Source organism: Arachis hypogaea, chromosome 1 (genome assembly GCF_003086295.3).
Source record: "Arachis hypogaea cultivar Tifrunner chromosome 1, arahy.Tifrunner.gnm2.J5K5, whole genome shotgun sequence".
Lineage (NCBI taxonomy): Eukaryota > Viridiplantae > Streptophyta > Magnoliopsida > Fabales > Fabaceae > Arachis > Arachis hypogaea.
This window is the reverse complement of record NC_092036.1, coordinates 67,667,364-67,689,480: the sequence shown is the minus strand read 5'-3', so window position 1 is coordinate 67,689,480 and position 22,117 is coordinate 67,667,364.

Genomic DNA, 22,117 nt, shown 5'->3' with positions numbered 1-22,117 from the left:
ATTTTAAAAAACTAAATTTTTATTTTTGAAATTTTAAATTATATTATTAAATGTTTTTATTTAAATAATAAAAAAATAAAGTACAGTAATATCTAGTAAACAACAGATCTGTAACTTTATTATTTTTTAAATTTTAAACTAAAATTTTTTTCTAGTTTTAAAAAATAAAAATTCCAAAAATATACAAAAAATTAAAAAATTAAATTTTTAAATTAATTTATTCTTAATTTGTGAACAAGTGCAGTAAAAAAATCTATTGTCTGAGTGTAGCATTATCCAGTGAATAAAAAATAAAAAATATTTTTAAAAAAATTAAAAATTTAAAAAACTAAATTTTTTTTTTTAAATTTTTAAATTATATTATTAAATGTTTTTATTTAAATAATAAAAAAATAAAGTCCAGCAATATCTAGTAAACATCAGCTCTGTAAATTTATTATTTTTTAAATTTTAAACTAAAATTTTTTTCTTGTTGAAAAAAATAAAAATTCCAAAAATATACAAAAAATTAAAAAATTAAATTTTTTAAATTAATTTATTCTTAATTTGTGAACAAGTGCAGTAAAAAAAGTCTAATGTCTGAGTGTAGCATTATCCGGTGAATAAAAAAATAAAAAATATTTTTAAAAAAATTAAAAATTTTAAAAAACTAAATTTTTATTTTTGAATTTTTAAATTATATTATTAAATGTTTTTTATTTAAATAATAAAAAAATAAAGTCCAGCAATATCTAGTAAACAACAGATCTGTAACTTTATTATTTTTTAAATTTTAAACTAAAATTTTTTTCTAGTTGAAAAAAATAAAAATTCCAAAAATATACAAAAAATTAAAAAATTAAAATTTTTAAATTAATTTATTCTTAATTTTGAACAAGTGCAGTAAAAAAAGTCTACTGTCTGAGTGTAGCATTATCCGGTGAATAAAAAATAAAAAATATTTTTAAAAAAATTAAAAATTTTAAAAAACTAAATTTTTATTTTTGAATTTTAAATTATATTATTAAATGTTTTTATTTAAATAATAAAAAAATAAAGTACAGCAATATCTAGTAAACAACAGATCTGTAACTTTATTATTTTTTTAAATTTTAAACTAAAATTTTTTTCTAGTTGAAAAAATAAAAATTCCAAAAATATACAAAAAATTAAAAAATTAAAATTTTTAAATTAATTTATTCTTAATTTGTGAACAAGTGCAGTAAAAAAAGTCTACTGTCTGAGTGTAGCATTATCCGGTGAATAAAAAAATAAAAAATATTTTTAAAAAAATTAAAAATTTTAAAAAACTAAATTTTTATTTTTTGAAATTTTAAATTATATTATTAAATGTTTTTATTTAAATAATAAAAAAATAAAGTCAGCAATATCTAGTAAACAACAGATCTGTAACTTTATTATTTTTTTAAATTTTAAACTAAAATTTTTTTCTAGTTGAAAAAATAAAAATTCCAAAAATATACAAAAAATTAAAAAATTAAATTTTTAAATTAATTTATTCTTAATTTGTGAACAAGTGCAGTAAAAAAAGTCTATGTCTGAGTGTAGCATTATCCGGTGAATAAAAAATAAAAAATATTTTTAAAAAAATTAAAAATTTTAAAAAACTAAATTTATTATTTTTGAATTTTTAAATTATATTATTAAATTTTTTTATTTAAATAATAAAAAAATAAAGTCCAGCAATATCTAGTAAACAACAGATCTGTAACTTTATTATTTTTTAAATTTTAAACTAAAATTTTTTTCTAGTTGAAAAAAATAAAAAATTCCAAAAATATTCAAAAAAATTAAAAAATTAAAATTTTTAAATTAATTTATTCTTAATTTCTGAACAAGTGTAGTAAAAAAAAGTCTACTGTCTGAGTGTAGCATTATCCGGTGAATAAAAAATAAAAAATATTTTTAAAAAAATTAAAAATTTTAAAAAACTAAATTTTTATTTTTAAATTTTAAATTATATTATTAAATGTTTTTATTTAAATAATAAAAAAATAAAGTACAGTAATATCTAGTAAACAACAGATCTGTAACTTTATTATTTTTTTAAATTTTAAACTAAAATTTTTTTCTAGTTTTTAAAAAATAAAAATTCCAAAAATATACAAAAAAATTAAAAAATTAATATTTTTAAATTAATTTATTCTTAATTTGTGAACAAGTGCAGTAAAAAAATCTATTGTCTGAGTGTAGCATTATCCAGTGAATAAAAAAATAAAAAATACTTTTAAAAAAATTAAAAATTTAAAAAAACTAAATTTTTTTGTTTTTAAATTTTTAAATTATATTATTAAATGTTTTTATTTAAATAATAAAAAAATAAAGTCCAGCAATATCTAGTAAACATCAGCTCTGTAAATTTATTATTTTCTTAAATTTTAAACTAAAATTTTTTTCTTGTTGAAAAAAATAAAAAATTCCAAAAATATACAAAAAATTAAAAAATTATTTTTTAAATTAATTTTTTCTTAATTTGTGAACAAGTGCAGTAAAAAAAAGTCTACTGTCTGAGTGTAGTGATGTGTGGAAAACGATCCAACACAAAACTCACCGGCAAGTGTACCGGGTCGCATCAAGTAATAAAACTCACGGGAGTGAGGTCGATCCCACAGGGATTGAAGGATTGAGCAATTTTAGTTTAGTGGTTGATTTAGTCAAGCGAATCAAATATTGGTTGAGTGGTTTATCGTTAACAGAAACTAAATTGCTTGGAATGTAAAGGGAGAGGGGAGAATTGCAGTAAATTAAAGAGCAGGAAAATAAAAATGCTGAATCTTAAAGAACAAGAAATTAAATGACTGAAACTTAAAGTGCAAGAAATATAAATTGCAGTAACTTAAATTGCAAGAAATGTAAATTACTTGAATGGAAAAGGGATTTGAGGATTGGGAATTCAGAATTTCAGCAAGGAAAATTAAATTGCAACAATTAACAAAGCAGCAGTTGAATTAGAAATAACTAGAATCCAAACAGAAATGGAAATTAATCTTGCAGCAGAAGTTCACAAAAGGACCAACAAGGAAAATGGGATCTCAGGACTCAAGAGACTAGATAGCAAAATCTAGATCTCAATTGCCTTCCCAGATCCAAGTTCACAAAGCAATTAACAAGAAATTGAAGAAGAAGCAGTAAAGGAATTGTTATTAAACTCAATTATGCAGAAGAGGAATTAAAAAGATTTTGAATGGAGATTGAGACAGAATTTCCTCAATTCTTCACACCCAAAACTCAAACAAGAAAAGTAAAAATGCTCAAGCAAGAACGAGGAAGAAGAGAGATCAATTCTCCTCCCCAATTCTCTGAAATCTCAGTGAAGTCTCTCAGAGAAGGTTCAAAAGCTCAAAAATAAAAGTAAAGATTCAAAGCTCCAAAGAAAGATCAAAGTTCAAAAAGTAAAGGAAAAGGTCCTAATTACATCAAACTATATCCTATTTATACACTTTCTATTCTTGGATCTTGGGATTTGGATGGGCTTTTGATTTGGTGAAGAAATGAATTAAATTGGATTTTTAATTCAATTTTTAGCCCAAAATAATTTGCTTCCAGGAGGCTGCCCTGCCCTTGTGGAGGGCAGGGCAGAAAATGGTGTGTGCGGCCGTTGGTGCCTTGGTGCGTGCGTGTTGGTGCTGCAGGATGCTGCCCTGCCCTTGTGGAGGGTAGGGCAGAAATTTTTGGTGCGCCAGAATGATGCCCGTGCGTGCTGCTGTTGTTGCCGAGACTTCCCTTGGTGCGCCAATCTGGTGCGCTGGCCGTGCACCACAAGATGCTGCCCTGCCCTTGCGGAGGGCAGGGCAATGTTTCCAAAGTTGAAGCCCCGTGTTCGAAACTTGGGCAATGCACACGCTGCTTATTTTTCTTGGTTTTCTTGGCACCAAAATTAGGCCTAGTTCCTTGCTTCCTCATGGTGCCGTGTTCGATCCTTGTGGCAAGCATTGGTGAGCCTTTTCTTTGGATTTCTTCCCTTGATGAGCCCGATATTGCCCTTGAGGAGGGCAGGGCAATGTTTTTGCTCTCCTTAATCCATGGCACCAATTTGTGCTCTGCCCTTGTCGTGGGCAGGGCAGTGTTGCCTCTCAAGGCTTGTTTCCTTATGTTGCCCTCCTAGAGGGCAGTGTGCCCTTGTGGAGGGCAATGCTTGCTTCCTCCTTTTATGCGCCACACTTCTTCTCTCTTGGGCCACGCTTTCTTAAGCCACGCTTCCTCTTTTCTTCTTTTCTTCACCTACAATAAACCAAAATAACCACTCAAAGTATCACTAAATTCACAAGGCTTATAAATCAATTAAAAATCAATTAAATTTAGCTTAAACCTCATGGGTTAGCATCAATTTAATGGTAGTTGCTTGATTTAAAGAAGTTATGCATTTTCATTCCAAATCACTTACTTAGGATGTAAGAAAGTGCATAAAGACTAATAAAACAAGTGAATTAGCTTGAAAAATGGGTATATGATGACTTGTCATCACAACACCAAACTTAAATCTTGCTTGTCCCCGAGCAAGCATCAAAACTAAGAGAAAATGAAATGAACAAGAAAAGAACACATATCCTTATTAGTCATATAGCAGAACTTGATTTATGGAGTCTTTATGCAGACAATGATAACTCAATTATTATTGCTGTTACATAGTATACATTTTTCCTCAAAGGCTTGCTAAACTTGCTGTTATAAGACTTACTTTTTAATTACTCCCTTGCTAACTTTTCTTTTCTTATAATGCTTAACAAGCTTATTATTCTTTTGGAGGTTTGGTGTCTAATGTTGTAGTAGTAGCCTTTGGCTTTATTTTTACCCAACATCTTTCCACCACAGACACATGGCTCACTATTTCTTCCTAGGATCATTGATGCCCAGCATCTCTTTGGATAACTAAATGTTCTGTATCTAAGTTGCTCTTTATTGTGGACTTTCAATTGGCCATCCCAAATCAGTTGATCTAAGTGACCGGGTTTTAAAATACCCCTTAGAATTTACTTATCCAAGCATATCTTAGTACAAGAACATCACAGGCATATGTCCTAGGGTCCAAGCTATTGGTGTCCAACCTTTATTCTTTGTTTTTCTTGCCACATTGGCTTTTTCTTCTTCTTTTTCTTTCTGTTTTATTTTCTGTTGTTCTCAAGGGCTTTTTCTTTATTGATAGGAACCTTTATAACAGCAAGCTAGCTCACACTTCAATGAAAATGATACTATGCAGCAATTATTTCATGAGTTATGCATTTAATCAAACACATACACCACCATTAACTTCCATTCTAACTTATGCAACATTGGATATTTACTTTCCAATTCAAACAATTTTCTTTTATTTAAGCATATGGGAAACAAAACAAAATTCAGCTCGATTATGGATGACAAGCAATATGCAGATTAACATACTTAATCAAACTACTTCACTTGCAACTAGATAAACACTTTAGTAGGATACATAATGGTTCCCATGTTCAAAACAATTCACAGCAGCAAGGATTAAGTTTAGATACAACCTTTGAAGTTGCAGCCCTTTGATTCTTTCTTCTGTTGTGTTTTCTTTGAGTTAAGATGCATAATTTCTTCAATTGTTGACTCATGTCCTGCATAATTCTCAAAGTTGCTTGCTTCTCAAGCCCTGAATTGCATGGTTAGTATGCATAAATTGAGTGTGGCTCTTGGTTTTATTTAGGTGTGAGAACACCAAACTTAATTGTTTGCCACTGCCTCTTATGCAACAAGTTAACCATATGTGAAACCTTGTGTCCTTGCTAAAGGTTATGAAATTAAAGCTAAAAAGTAGTTAAACCGTTGAATAATGTGTTTGGTTGCTTGGAGCTAGCATCTTGCAAGAGGTGAGAATGTGTTTTTAAGTGATATTTTTGGTGGAACACCAAACTTAGAATCTTTCATTCTCCCTTAAATTGTTTTAGTGTTGATGCAATTGCATATTTGTTATATTAGCTAGTTAGTTTAGTTGGTTTTAGCTTAATCTCACTCATTTTCTCTAAATAAACAAGTCCTTTTATGAGTTTTATCTTCATGCATGAGAACACCAAGGAACATGTTGATTCTAGTTAAATTCATGCAAATGATTTAAAGAATACATACATGAATGAGTATGAATGAATCTCATGAAATTTATTGCATGAATTGGTAAGACTTTGAAGCTATTTCCTTTGTTGATGATAGGTGATGAAACAAGGAAGCATGGAAGCAAGAATGATGCAAGCTGGGCAAGAAGTTGGCGTTGCCAACTTGGGAAAAGGGGGCGTTGTTGAAGGCAACGCCAGGCAGCCCTGGAGAGGCACAAGCTGGCGTTGCCAACTTGGAGAATGGAGGGCGTTGTTGAAGGCAACGCCAGGCAGCCCTGGAGAAGCAAAGTTGGCGTTGCCAACTTGAAGAATAGGCTGCGTTGTTGAAGGTAACGCCAGGCAGCCTTGGAAGAGAAGTTGGCGTTGCCAACTTGAAGAAAGGAGTGAGTTATTATGGACAACGCACACAAGCAAGGAACTTGGGCCATGAAGGAGCTTCGAGGGCGTTGCCAACGCCAGGAACCATAGACGTGTCCCTAGGCAACGCCACACAAACAAGGAACTTTACCCAGCCAGGAAGCTCGAGCACGTTGCCAACGTGCTACTTCACTGGCGTTATTCAAGGCAACGCCAAGCAATGGGTGCTTGGCTAAGCACCAAGTCTTGGGTGCCAACCACGTTGCCAACGCCAGAATGTGCTGCCAGCCAAGTCTTGGTGCCAATCAAGTTGCCAACGCCAAGTCTTGGTGCCAACCACGTTGCCAACGCCAGGAAGCCTTGCCAACCACGTTGCCAACGCCAGGAAGCCTTGCCAGCCACGTTGCCAACGTGGGAAGCAATGTCTGGAGCTAGGAAAGAGCATCAGCACGTTGCCAACTCAAGAAAGCATTGGCGTGTTTGGCAACAATGCCAGGAAGCTTTGGATGATGAAGAATAGAGGCTGCACGTTGCTAACTTGGAATATAGGGGCGTTATCCACAACAACTCCAACAAGGCAGCCTGACCATGTCCCTTTCAATGGAAGATATCTTGAGCTACAGAGATCCAAATTTAGTGCTTCCAGTTGCGTTGGAAAGCTAACATTCGGAGCTTTCCAACCATATATAATAGACTATGGTGGAGCACAAAATTGAAGCCAAACCAGAGTCATCTTTAGGCCCTAAAAACAAGAACATGAAGTTGAAATTCAAGAAGGCTAGAGATGAGCCCTGGAGGGGGGCACGAGCACGTTGCCAACGTGCTAGCAAGGGGGCGTGTTTTGCAACAATGCCAGCCCCAAGTCCCTGCCTTGGGAGGTTAGGCACGAGCACGTTGCCAACTTGGGTGTGAAGGTGCGTTTTTGGCAACAACTTGGCAGCTTAACCTTACCTTCTTTGAGGAAGCATAACTTGAGCTAGGAAAGTCCAATTGAGGTGATTCCAGTGGCATTGGAAAATAGACATCAAGAGCTTTCCAATGATGTATAATAGTCCATATTGAAGCAGAAGGTTGACACTCAAATTCTGGGCTACATTTAGCATGAAAGTAGAGCCAAGAAGAGGAAAAGCAAGTTGTTAGCAACAACTTGGGCTAGCAACGCCCAAGTCTCAAACTTCACTTCCAGGAAATTGTGATGCACGTTGCCAACGTGCAGTAAGGCCAGCGTTATTGACAAAAACGCCAAGCCATTGGGCCAGAAGCATGATGAATGAACTCTTCCTTTCCAAGTCTAGCAACACTTCTTCCAATTGAGCCAAGAATTCAACAAAGAGGAAGCCCATATTGCCAACCCAATTCAAGATCTTTGAAAGAGTTTTGGGACTAGTATAAATAGAGATTGAGTTTGTACTTGCCAGGGGACTTTTTTTGACACTTAGATTTTTTTTAGACTCTTAGCACTTTTATTTTTTGAGAGCTCTCTAGCACTTCCGGGAGGATACCCGGGGAGCTATTTTTGGTTCTTCTTGGAACTTCTCTTCTTCACTTTTAAGCTTTAAGCATTTCCTTATTCTTCTTCATCTTTCTTTGCATTTAGTTTAATTTTGGTTTATGGCAATTGTTGTTGAAATTGGAGCTATGACTCACTAAACCCCACTTTCATTAGGGGGAAGAGCTCTGCTTGTTTGAATGCATTGATGAACTCATCTTTTCCTCCTCAATTCTAGTGGTTGATCTAAAGAGGGAACTCTTGTTCTTCAAAGATTCAACCACCATCGAGAGAGGGGTTAATCTATATGAATTATATGGTGAATTTGAGGGATGAGCCATATAATTCAGTTTAGAGTTCATCCTTTCATGATTTCTTTAATCAATACACCTTGGTTAGTATGTGAGATGTAACTTTCCTTGGTTGAGATTATGGGAGTTGTGTGGCTGGATTAGATTTGAGCTTCATCTCTTCTCATGAACAATTAGATCACGAGAGTGGCAATTGGTTATGTTGAGAGAAATTGGATCACTAAGAGATTAGGATTCAATTACCCACTTGCCATGGATCTATACCCATGATTGAGAAGGACTTGCCTAACATCAATTCATGAAAACTTGCATCTCTGATCCCTAATGATCCTCTCCACCATTAATTCTTATTTTTTTTACTTCTAGTTATTTGACTACCCATAACCCAAATTCCCTTCAACATTCTGTCAATTTACTCTTCTGTTCCTTTAGTTCTTGCTATTTACTCTTATGTTCTTTAAATTTCTGCAATCTTTGATTCCTTGCAATTTATCTTTGATGCCATTTAAGTTTCTTGCACTTTAAGTTTCCGTTATTTACTTTCATTTTATTTCTCTCTTCTAGTTCTTTACATTCCTTGCCATTTAAATTCTTGCAATTATGTTCAAAAATCAAAATGCTCATGAAATTAAAACTATGTTTGCTTGACTAAATTTACCATTAACTAAAGTTGCTTAATCTACCAATCTCCGTGGGATCGACCTCACTCTTAGTGAGTTTTATTACTTGATGCGACCCGGTATACTTGCCGGTTGTACGTGAAATCAAATTTTTACGTATCAGGTGTGCAACACCAAACTTAGCTCCTTGCAATCCACACCAATTATTCAACATTTTTATTGAAAAAGTTATGAAAAGAAAACTACCTCAGGTTGGGTTGCCTCCCAACAAGCGCTCTTTTATTGTCACTAGCTTGACATTGAACTCCCTTTAGGGTGGTTGATGCTGGTGATGTCTCAACTTGTCCCCTCTCACTGTAAGCTTTCTATGTGTGCCTTAATGCTCAATTTCAATGTGCTCAAGAGAGAGTACTTGGTTGACAGTGTAATGATCTTCTGTTCCCAGCTGTTGATACACTAGTTGCACCTTGTCACCTTTGGAAAATCCTTCAGTTGGGATTTTCTTATTTTTCCACCCTTTGTAAGCCTTCTTCTTGTTCTTCATCTTTTTCTTTCTTGTTGATCGTTCTCCCTTGACAGTGACTTGAGTTGTGATACTTTCCTGTTTGTTAATCATCTCGGCTTCTTTTTGAATTCCTTTTCCTTCTTGCATCTGCTTATTTTTCTGTTCTACTATATTGTTGGTTGCTTGCTTTAGAAGGAGGTCACTATTTGTCTTGCTTATTTCTTCATTGCTTTGTGATTCTTGAAAGACTTTTAAGGTGATGCTCTCATCATGCATCCTGAGGGTTAGCTCTCCCTGCTCTATATCTATAATGGCTCTAGCAGTGGCCAAAAATGGTCGACCAAGTATTATGGAGTCATTCTCATTATCTGCTGAATCTAGGATCACAAAGTCTGCTGGAAAGATGAACTTGTCAACCTTAACTAAAAGGTTTTCAATAAACCCTTTAGGATACACCACTGATTGGTCTACCAATTCCAAGGACATCTGTATTGGTTTCACCTCTCCTATGCGAAGCTTTTTCACTAAAGAAGATGGAATTAGATTTATACTTGCTCCTAAGTCACACATCCCCTTTTTGATGAATAGACTTCCAATAGTACAAGGTAGGAAGAAACCTCCAGGATCTTCAAGCTTGGGAGGGAGCCCTTTTCTGATTAGTGCACTGCATTTTTCACTGAGCATTACAGTTTTCTTCTCATTCCAACTCCTTTTCTTATTGATGAGCTCCTTTAAGAACTTGGCATACAGAGGCATTTGCTCCAATGCCTCAGCCAGAGGTATGTTGATTTCCAGCTTCTTGAAAGTCTCAAGGAATTTGTGGAAATGTTGATCCTTTGTCTCTTTGTGGAATCTTTGGGGATACGGCAATCGAGGTGTCAAGCTTTTCTCCACTTGTTGTTGTCTTGGAATTGGTTCTTCCATGATCTGCTTTCCCTTCTTCAGATTTTGTGGTCTATTTTCTTTCTCTTGAGGTTGATTCTGAGAGTGATTGCTTGCTGTTGCATCTTCATCATTGGCTGCTTCTTTTTCAACTTGTTTCTTATCACTTTCCTTGGGTTTCTTAGTGGCTTCTTCATCTTTCAGCAGGGTTTTTCCACTTCTCAACTGTATTGCCTTGCATTCCTCTTTTGGATTAGGAATGGTGTCACTTGGTAGTGAGCTTGATGGTTTTTCAACAGAGATTTGCTTGGAGATTTGCCCAATCTGCCTCTCTAGGTTCTTCATGGAAGCTTCTTGGTTCTTTGTTGTCAATTCTTGGTTCTTCATCATCTTTTCCATGAGCATCTCTAAATTAGTGATCCTCTGAGAGTCTTGTGAGATTGGTTGGTTTTGGGGTGTTGATGGATGATGGTAAGTGTTTTGGTTAGTTGGGTGGTTATTGGGTGAATAATGGTTAGAGTTGGGATAAGTATTTTGTGGTTTTCTGTATGTGTTTTGGTTAGTGTTTGGCTGGTTGTTGTGGTTTGTATTTCTCCAATTGTTTTGAATTGAGTTCCTTTGCCATGGCTGTTGCGTTTGATTGTTGTTGTCTCCCCATCTGAGGTTAGGATGGTTCTTCCAAGAAGGATTGTAAGTGTCTCCATAGACTTCATTTGTTCCAAGATTTTGGTTGTGCAGGTATTGGACTTGCTCTTGCTGTTGCTCCTCTTGAATTTCTTCATTTTGCCCCCAAGGAGTTGATAGTTGGCTTGTGACACTCACTGATGCAACTTGCAGGCCATCAATTCTTTTGGCCATTTGCTCAAATTGTTGTTGAATCTGCTGCTGCATCATTTTGTTTTGAGGTAAGATTGAATCCACTCCTTCCAACTCCATTACTCCTCTCCTTTGTGATGGTTGGCGTTGCCTTTGGTGAGCAAAGAAATATTGGTTGTTAGCCACCATATCAATGAGATTTTGAGCTTCCTCTGTAGTTTTCATGAGTTGTAATGAGCCTCCGGCTGAATGATCAAGTGCTTCTTGGGCCTTCAGAGTAAGTCCCTCATAGAAGTTCTGCAGCTTGTCCCACTCAGTGAACATCTCTGGTGGACATTTCCTCAACAGTGCCTTATACCTTTCCCATGCTTCATATAAATTTTCAGCCTCCATTTGAGTGAATGTCTGCACCTCAGTCTTCAATCTTATGATCCTTTGAGGGGGATAAAATTTGGCAAGAAACTTGCTCACCAAGTCATCCCAAGTGTTGATGCTCTCCTTTGGAAATGTTTCTAGCCATTGAGTAGCTTTGTCCCTGAGAGAGAATGGAAAGAGCAGTAACTTGTAGCTGTCAGGAGGCACACCATTGGTTTTGACAGTGTCACAAATCCTCAAGAAGGTAGATAAGTGTTGATTTGGGTCCTCCAATGGCCCTCCTCCAAAAGAGCAGTTGTTTTGAACCAAAGTGATGAGTTGAGGCTTTAGTTCAAAGTTGTTTGCATTGACATTAGGAGTAAGAATGCTACTCCCACAGTGTTTAGCATTTGCAAATGTATAAGAAGCCAGTACTCTTCTTTGTTGTGGGTTATTGTTGGCTCCTCCTCCTGGTTGATTGAGATTTGATGGATCTCCTTCCATTTCTTGGAATTCCTCCTCAGATTCTTCCTCTCCAATAACGTTTTTCCCTCTTTTAGCTCTTCTTATTCTTCAAAGAGTTCTTTGGTCAATTTTAGAGAGGATAGGGGAAGATCTTCCTGTACCTGACATACAAACACACAACAATAAACACACAGATCCAGAAAACAACCCAATGAAACTTCAATCTATTGCTAGAATGAAGTTTTAGTTAGTTTAAGCAAAAATTCAAACAGTTAGTGGGTTAATTAAAAAGGATAGAAACAGAAAAGAAAGAGTGCTTGATCTAGATCTCCACTTCACTTAATCATTGTCAATCTATTTCAATCCCCGGCAACGGCGCCAAAAACTTGATGTGTGGAAAACGATCCAACACAAAACTCACCGGCAAGTGTACCGGGTCGCATCAAGTAATAAAACTCACGGGAGTGAGGTCGATCCCACAGGGATTGAAGGATTGAGCAATTTTAGTTTAGTGGTTGATTTAGTCAAGCGAATCAAATATTGGTTGAGTGGTTTATCGTTAACAGAAACTAAATTGCTTGGAATGTAAAGGGAGAGGGGAGAATTGCAGTAAATTAAAGAGCAGGAAAATAAAAATACTGAATCCTAAAGAACAAGAAATTAAATGACTGAAACTTAAAGTGCAAGAAATATAAATTGCAGTAACTTAAATTGCAAGAAATGTAAATTACTTGAATGGAAAAGGGATATGAGGATTGGGAATTCAGAATTTCAGCAAGGAAAATTAAATTGCAACAATTAACAAAGCAGCAGTTGAATTAGAAATAATTAGAATCCAAACAGAAATGGAAATTAATCTTGCAGCAGAAGTTCACAAAAGGACCAACAAGGAAAATGGGATCTCAGGACTCAAGAGACTAGATAGCAAAGTCTAGATCTCAATTGCCTTCCCAGATCCAAGTTCACAAAGCAATTAACAAGAAATTGAAGAAGAAGCAGTAAAGGAATTGTTATTAAACTCAATTATGCAGAAGAGGAATTAAAGAGATTTTGAATGGAGATTGAGACAGAATTTCCTCAATTCTTCACACCCAAAACTCAAACAAGAAAAGTAAAAATGCTCAAGCAAGAACGAGGAAGAAGAGAGATCAATTCTCCTCCCCAATTCTCTGAAACTTAGTGAAGTCTCTCAGAGAAGGTTCAAAAGCTCAAAAATAAAAGTAAAGATTCAAAGCTCCAAAGAAAGATCAAAGTTCAAAAAGTAAAGGAAAAGGTCCTAATTACATCAAACTATATCCTATTTATACACTTTCTATTCTTGGATCATGAGATTTGGATGGGCTTTTGATTTGGTGAAGAAATGAATTAAATTGGATTTTTAATTCAATTTTTAGCCCAAAACAATTTGCTTCCAGGAGGCTGCCCTGCCCTTGTGGAGGGCAGGGCAGAAAATGGTGTGTGCGGCCGTTGGTGCCTTGGTGCGTGCGTGTTGGTGCTGCAGGATGCTGCCCTGCCCTTGTGGAGGGTAGGGCAGAAATTTTTGGTGCGCCAGAATGATGCCCGTGCGTGCTGCTGTTGTTGCCGAGACTTCCCTTGGTGCGCCAATCTGGTGCGCTGGCCGTGCACCACAAGATGCTGCCCTGCCCTTGCGGAGGGCAGGGCAATGTTTCCAAAGTTGAAGCCCCGTGTTCGAAACTTGGGCAATGCACACGCTGCTTATTTTTCTTGGTTTTCTTGGCACCAAAATTAGGCCTAGTTCCTTGCTTCCTCATGGTGCCGTGTTCGATCCTTGTGGCAAGCATTGGTGAGCCTTTTCTTTGGATTTCTTCCCTTGATGAGCCCGATATTGCCCTTGAGGAGGGCAGGGCAATGTTTTTGCTCTCCTTAATCCATGGCACCAATTTGTGCTCTGCCCTTGTCGTGGGCAGGGCAGTGTTGCCTCTCAAGGCTTGTTTCCTTATGTTGCCCTCCTAGAGGGCAGTGTGCCCTTGTGGAGGGCAATGCTTGCTTCCTCCTTTTATGCGCCACACTTCTTCTCTCTTGGGCCACGCTTTCTTAAGCCACGCTTCCTCTTTTCTTCTTTTCTTCACCTACAATAAACCAAAATAACCACTCAAAGTATCACTAAATTCACAAGGCTTATAAATCAATTAAAAATCAATTAAATTTAGCTTAAACCTCATGGGTTAGCATCAATTTAATGGTAGTTGCTTGATTTAAAGAAGTTATGCATTTTCATTCCAAATCACTTACTTAGGATGTAAGAAAGTGCATAAAGACTAATAAAACAAGTGAAATTAGCTTGAAAAATGGGTATATGATGACTTGTCATCACAACACCAAACTTAAATCTTGCTTGTCCCAAGCAAGCATCAAAACTAAGAGAAAATGAAATGAACAAGAAAAGAACACATATCCTTATTAGTCATATAGCAGAACTTGATTTATGGAGTCTTTATGCAGACAATGATAACTCAATTATTATTGCTGTTACATAGCATTATCCAGTGAATAAAAAAATAAAAAATATTTTTAACAAAATTAAAAATTTAAAAAAACTAAATTTTTTGTTTTTAAATTTTTAAATTATATTATTAAATGTTTTTATTTAAATAATAAAAAAATAAAGTCCAGCAATATCTAGTAAACATCAGCTCTGTAAATTTATTATTTTTTAAATTTTAAACTAAAATTTTTTTCTTGTTGAAAAAAATAAAAAATTCCAAAAATATACAAAAAATTAAAAAATTAAATTTTTTAAATTAATTTATTCTTAATTTGTGAACAAATGCAGTAAAAAAAGTGTAATGTCTGAGTGTAGCATTATCCGGTGAATAAAAAAATAAAAAATATTTTTAAAAAAATTAAAAATTTTAAAAACCTAAATTTATTATTTTTAAATTTTTAAATTATATTATTAAATGTTTTTTATTTAAATAATAAACAAAATAAAGTCCAGCAATATCTAGTAAACAACAGATCTGTAACTTTATTATTTTTTAAATTTTAAACTAAAATTTTTTTCTAGTTGAAAAAAATAAAAAATTCCAAAAATATTCAAAAAAATTAAAACATTAAAAATTTTAAATTAATTTATTCTTAATTTCTGAACAAGTGTAGTAAAAAAAAGTCTACTGTCTGAGTGTAACATTATCCGGTGAATAAAAAAATAAAAAATATTTTTAAAAAAATTAAAAATTTTAAAAAACTAAATTTATTATTTTTGAATTTTTAAATTATATTATTAAATGTTTTTATTTAAATAATAAACAAAATAAAGTCAAGCAATATCTAGTAAACAACAAATCTGTAACTTTATTATTTTTTTAAATTTTAAACTAAAATTTTTTTTCTAGTTGAAAAAAATAAAAAATTCCAAAAATATACAAAAAAATTAAAAAATTAAAATTTTTAAATTAATTTATTCTTAATTTGTGAACAAGTGCAGTAAAAAAAAGTCTACTGTCTGAGTGTAGCATTATCCGGTGAATAAAAAAATAAAAAATATTTTAAAAAAAAATAATAAATTTTAAAAAACTAAATTTTTTATTTTTTGAAATTTTAAATTATATTATTAAATGTTTTTATTTAAATAATAAAAAAATAATGTACAGTAATATCTAGTAAACAACAGATCTGTAACTTTATTATTTTTTTAAATTTTAAACCAAAATTTTTTTCTAGTTTTTAAAAAAAAAATTCCAAAAATATACAAAAAATTAAAAAATTAAAATTTTTAAATTAATTTATTCTTAATTTGTGAGCAAGTTTAGTAAAAAAAAATCTACTATCTGAGTGTAGCATTATCCGGTGAATAAAAAAATAAAAAATATTTTTAAAAAAATTAAAAATTTTAAAAAACTAAATTTTTTATTTTTTGAAAATTTAAATTATATTATTAAATGTTTTTATTTAAATAATAAAAAAATAAAGTACAGTAATATCTAGTAAACAACAGATCTGTAACTTTATTATTTTTTTAAATTTTAAACTAAAATTTTTTTCTAGTTTTTAAAAAATAAAAATTCCAAAAATATACAAAAAATTAAAAAATTAAAATTTTTAAATTAATTTATTCTTAATTTGTGAACAAGTGCAGTAAAAAAAATCTACTGTCTGAGTGTAGCATTATGCGGTGAATAAAAAATAAAAACTATTTTTGAAAAAATTAAAAATTTAAAAAACTAAATTTTTTATTTTTAAATTTTTAAATTATATTATTAAATGTTTTTTTTTAAATAATAAAAAAATAAAGTCTAGCAATATCTAGTAAACATCAGCTCTGTAAATTTATTATTTTTTTAAATTTTCAACTAAAATTTTTTTTCTTGTTGAAAAAAATAAAAAATTCCAAAAGTATACAAAAAATTAAAAAATTAAATTTTTTAAATTAATTTATTCTTAATTTGTGAACAAAGCATTAACCGGTGAATAAAAAAATAAAAAATATTTTTAAAAAAATTAAAAATTTTAAAAAACTAAATTTATTATTTTTGAATTTTTAAATTATATTATTAAATTTTTTTATTTGAATAATAAACAAAATAAAGTCCAGCAATATCTAGTAAACAACAGATCTGTAACTTTATTATTTTTTTAAATTTTAAACTCAAATTTTTTTCTATTTGAAAAAAATAAAAATTCCAAAAATATACAAAAAAATTAAAAAATTAAAATTTTTAAATTAATTTATTCTTAATTTCTGAACAAGTGTAGTAAAAAAAAGTCTACTGTCTGAGTGTAGCATTATCCGGTGAATAAAAAATAAAAAATATTTTTAAAAAAATTAAAAATTTTAAACAACTAAATTTTTTATTTTTGAAATTTTAAAATTTATTATTAAATGTTTTTATTTAAATAATAAAAAAATAAAGTACAGTAATATCTAGTAAACAACAGATCTGTAACTTTATTATTTTTTTAAATTTTAAACTAATTTTTTTTTCTAGTTTTTAAAAAAAATTCCAAAAATATACAAAAAATTAAAAAATTAAAATTTTTAAATTAATTTATTCTTAATTTGTGAACAAGTGCAGTAAAAAAATCTATTGTCTGAGTGTAGCATTATCCAGTGAATAAAAAAATAAAAAATATTTTTAACAAAATTAAAAATTTTAAAAAACTAAATTTTTTGTTTTTAAATTTTTAAATTATATTATTAAATGTTTTTATTTAAATAATAAAAAAATAAAGTCCAGCAATATCTAGTAAACATCAGCTCTGTAAATTTATTATTTTTTAAATTTTAAACTAAAATTTTTTTCTTGTTGAAAAAAATAAAAATTTTCAAAAATATACAAAAAATTAAAAAATTAAATTTTTAAATTAATTTATTCTTAATTTGTGAACAAATGCAGTAAAAAAAGTGTAATGTCTGAGTGTAGCATTATCTGGTGAATAAAAAAATAAAAAATATTTTTAAAAAAATTAAAAATTTTAAAAAACTAAATTTATTATTTTTGAATTTTTAAATTATATTATTAAATGTTTTTTATTTAAATAATAAACAAAATAAAGTCCAGCAATATCTAGTAAACAACAGATCTGTAACTTTATTATTTTTTAAATTTTAAACTAAAATTTTTTTCTAGTTGAAAAAAATAAAAAATTCCAAAAATATACAAAAAAATTAAAAAATTAAAATTTTTAAATTAATTTATTCTTAATTTGTGAACAAGTGCAGTAAAAAAAGGTCTACTGTCTGAGTGTAGCATTATCCGGTGAATAAAAAATAAAAAATATTTTTAAAAAAATTAAAAATTTTAAAAAACTAAATTTTTTATTTTTGAAATTTAAATTATATTATTAAATGTTTTTATTTAAATAATAAAAAAATAAAGTACAGTAATATCTAGTAAACAACAGATCTGTAACTTTATTATTTTTTTAAATTTTAAACTAAAATTTTTTTCTAGTTTTAAAAAATAAAAATTCCAAAAATATACAAAAAAATTAAAAAATTAAAATTTTTAAATTAATTTATTCTTAATTTGTGAACAAGTGCAGTAAAAAAATCTACTGTCTGAGTGTAGCATTATGCGGTGAATAAAAAAATAAAAACTATTTTTGAAAAAATTAAAAATTTAAAAAACTAAATTTTTTATTTTTAAATTTTTAAATTATATTATTAAATGTTTTTTATTTAAATAATAAAAAAATAAAGTCTAGCAATATCTAGTAAACATCAGCTCTGTAAATTTATTATTTTTTTAAATTTTCAACTAAAATTTTTTTTCTTGTTGAAAAAAATAAAAAATTCCAAAAGTATACAAAAAATTAAAAAATTAAATTTTTTAAATTAATTTATTCTTAATTTGTGAACAAAGCATTAACCGGTGAATAAAAAAATAAAAAATATTTTTAAAAAAATTAAAAATTTTAAAAAACTAAATTTATTATTTTTGAATTTTTAAATTATATTATTAAATATTTTTTATTTGAATAATAAACAAAATAAAGTCCAGCAATATCTAGTAAACAACAGATCTGTAACTTTATTATTTTTTAAATTTTAAACTCAAATTTTTTTCTATTTGAAAAAAATAAAAAATTCCAAAAATATACAAAAAATTAAAAAATTAAAATTTTTAAATTAATTTATTCTTAATTTCTGAACAAGTGTAGTAAAAAAAGTCTACTGTCTGAGTGTAGCATTATCCGGTGAATAAAAAATAAAAAATATTTTTAAAAAAATTAAAAATTTTAAACAACTAAATTTTTTATTTTTGAAATTTTAAAATGTATTATTAAATGTTTTTATTTAAATAATAAAAAAATAAAGTACAGTAATATCTAGTAAACAACAGATCTGTAACTTTATTATTTTTTTAAATTTTAAACTAAATTTTTTTCTAGTTTTAAAAAAAATTCCAAAAATATACAAAAAATTAAAAAATTAAAATTTTTAAATTAATTTATTCTTAATTTGTGAACAAGTGCAGTAAAAAAATCTATTGTCTGAGTGTAGCATTATCCAGTGAATAAAAAATAAAAAATATTTTTAACAAAATTAAAAATTTTAAAAAACTAAATTTTTTGTTTTTAAATTTTTAAATTATATTATTAAATGTTTTTATTTAAATAATAAAAAAATAAAGTCCAGCAATATCTAGTAAACATCAGCTCTGTAAATTTATTATTTTTTAAATTTTAAACTAAAATTTTTTTCTTGTTGAAAAAAATAAAAATTTCCAAAAATATACAAAAAATTAAAAAATTAAATTTTTTAAATTAATTTATTCTTAATTTGTGAACAAATGCAGTAAAAAAAGTGTAATGTCTGAGTGTAGCATTATCTGGTGAATAAAAAATAAAAAATATTTTTAAAAAAATTAAAAATTTTAAAAAACTAAATTTATTATTTTTGAATTTTTAAATTATATTATTAAATGTTTTTTATTTAAATAATAAACAAAATAAAGTCCAGCAATATCTAGTAAACAACAGATCTGTAACTTTATTATTTTTTAAATTTTAAACTAAAATTTTTTTCTAGTTGAAAAAAATAAAAAATTCCAAAAATATACAAAAAAATTAAAAAATTAAAATTTTTAAATTAATTTATTCTTAATTTGTGAACAAGTGTAGTAAAAAAAGTCTACTGTCTGAGTGTAGCATTATCCGGTGAATAAAAAAATAAAAAATATTTTTAAAAAATAATAAATTTTAAAAAACTAAATTTTTTATTTTTGAAATTTTAAATTATATTATTAAATGTTTTTATTTAAATAATAAAAAAATAAAGTACAGTAATATCTAGTAAACAACAGATCTGTAACTTTATTATTTTTTTAAATTTTAAACTAAAATTTTTTTTCTAGTTTTAAAAAAAAAATTCCAAAAATATACAAAAAAATTAAAAAATTAAAATTTTTAAATTAATTTATTCTTAATTTGTGAACAAGTTAGTAAAAAAAATCTACTTCTGAGTGTAGCATTATCCGGTGAATAAAAAATAAAAATATTTTTAAAAAAATTAAAAATTTAAAAAACTAAATTTTTTATTTTTAAATTTTAAATTATATTATTAAATGTTTTTATTTAAATAATAAAAAAATAAAGTCCAGCAATATCTATAAACATCAGCTCTGTAAATTTATTATTTTTTTAAATTTTAAACTAAAATTTTTTTCTTGTTGAAAAAAATAAAAAATTCCAAAAATATACAAAAAATTAAAAAATTAAATTTTTAAATTAATTTATTCTTAATTTGTGAACAAGTGCAGTAAAAAAAGTGTAATGTCTGAGTGTAGCATTATCCGGTGAATAAAAAAATAAAAATATTTTTAAAAAAATTAAAAATTTTAAAAAACTAAATTTTTATTTTTGAAATTTTAAATTATATTATTAAATGTTTTTATTTAAATAATAAAAAAATAAAGTACAGTAATATCTAGTAAACAACAGATCTGTAACTTTATTATTTTTTTAAATTTTAAACTCAAATTTTTTTCTATTTGAAAAAAATAAAAAATTCCAAAAATATACAAAAAATTAAAAAATTAAAATTTTTAAATTAATTTATTCTTAATTTCTGAACAAGTGTAGTAAAAAAAGTCTACTGTCTGAGTGTAGCATTATCCGGTGAATAAAAAATAAAAAATATTTTTAAAAAAATTAAAAATTTTAAACAACTAAATTTTTTATTTTTGAAATTTTAAATGTATTATTAAATGTTTTTATTTAAATAATAAAAAAATAAAGTACAGTAATATCTAGTAAACAACAGATCTGTAACTTTATTATTTTTTTAAATTTTAAACTAAATTTTTTTCTAGTTTTTAAAAAAAATTCCAAAAATATACAAAAAATTAAAAAATTAAAATTTTTAAATTAATTTATTCTTAATTTGTGAACAAGTGCAGTAAAAAAATCTATTGTCTGAGTGTAGCATTATCCAGTGAATAAAAAATAAAAAATATTTTTAAAAAATTAAAAATTTAAAAAACTAAATTTTTTGTTTTTAAATTTTTAAATTATATTATTAAATGTTTTTATTTAAATAATAAAAAAATAAAGTCCAGCAATATCTAGTAAACATCAGCTCTGTAAATTTATTATTTTTTAAATTTTAAACTAAAATTTTTTTCTTGTTGAAAAAAATAAAAATTCCAAAAATATACAAAAAATTAAAAAATTAAATTTTTAAATTAATTTATTCTTAATTTGTGAACAAATGCAGTAAAAAAAGTGTAATGTCTGAGTGTAGCATTATCTGGTGAATAAAAAATAAAAAATATTTTTAAAAAAATTAAAAATTTTAAAAAACTAAATTTATTATTTTTGAATTTTTAAATTATATTATTAAATGTTTTTTATTTAAATAATAAACAAAATAAAGTCCAGCAATATCTAGTAAACAACAGATCTGTAACTTTATTATTTTTTAAATTTTAAACTAAAATTTTTTTCTAGTTGAAAAAAATAAAAAATTCCAAAAATATACAAAAAAATTAAAAAATTAAAATTTTTAAATTAATTTATTCTTAATTTGTGAACAAGTGCAGTAAAAAAAGTCTACTGTCTGAGTGTAGCATATCCGGTGAATAAAAAATAAAAAATATTTTTAAAAAAATTAAAAATTTTAAAAAACTAAATTTTTTATTTTTGAAATTTTAAATTATATTATTAAATGTTTTTATTTAAATAATAAAAAAATAAAGTACAGTAATATCTAGTAAACAACAGATCTGTAACTTTATTATTTTTTTAAATTTTAAACTAAATTTTTTTTCTAGTTTTTAAAAAAATTCCAAAAATATACAAAAAAATTAAAAAATTAAAATTTTTAAATTAATTTATTCTTAATTTGTGAACAAGTGCAGTAAAAAAATCTACTGTCTGAGTGTAGCATTATCCGGTGAATAAAAAAATAAAAACTATTTTTAAAAAATTAAAAATTTAAAAAACTAAATTTTTTATTTTTAAATTTTTAAATTATATTATTAAATGTTTTTTTTAAATAATAAAAAAATAAAGTCAGCAATATCTAGTAAACATCAGCTCTGTAAATTTATTATTTTTTAAATTTTAAACTAAAATTTTTTTCTTGTTGAAAAAAATAAAAAATTCCAAAAATATACAAAAAATTAAAAAATTAAATTTTTTAAATTAATTTATTCTTAATTTGTGAACAAAGCATTAACCGGTGAATAAAAAAATAAAAAATATTTTTAAAAAAATTAAAAATTTTAAAAAACTAAATTTATTATTTTTGAATTTTTAAATTATATTATTAAATATTTTTTATTTGA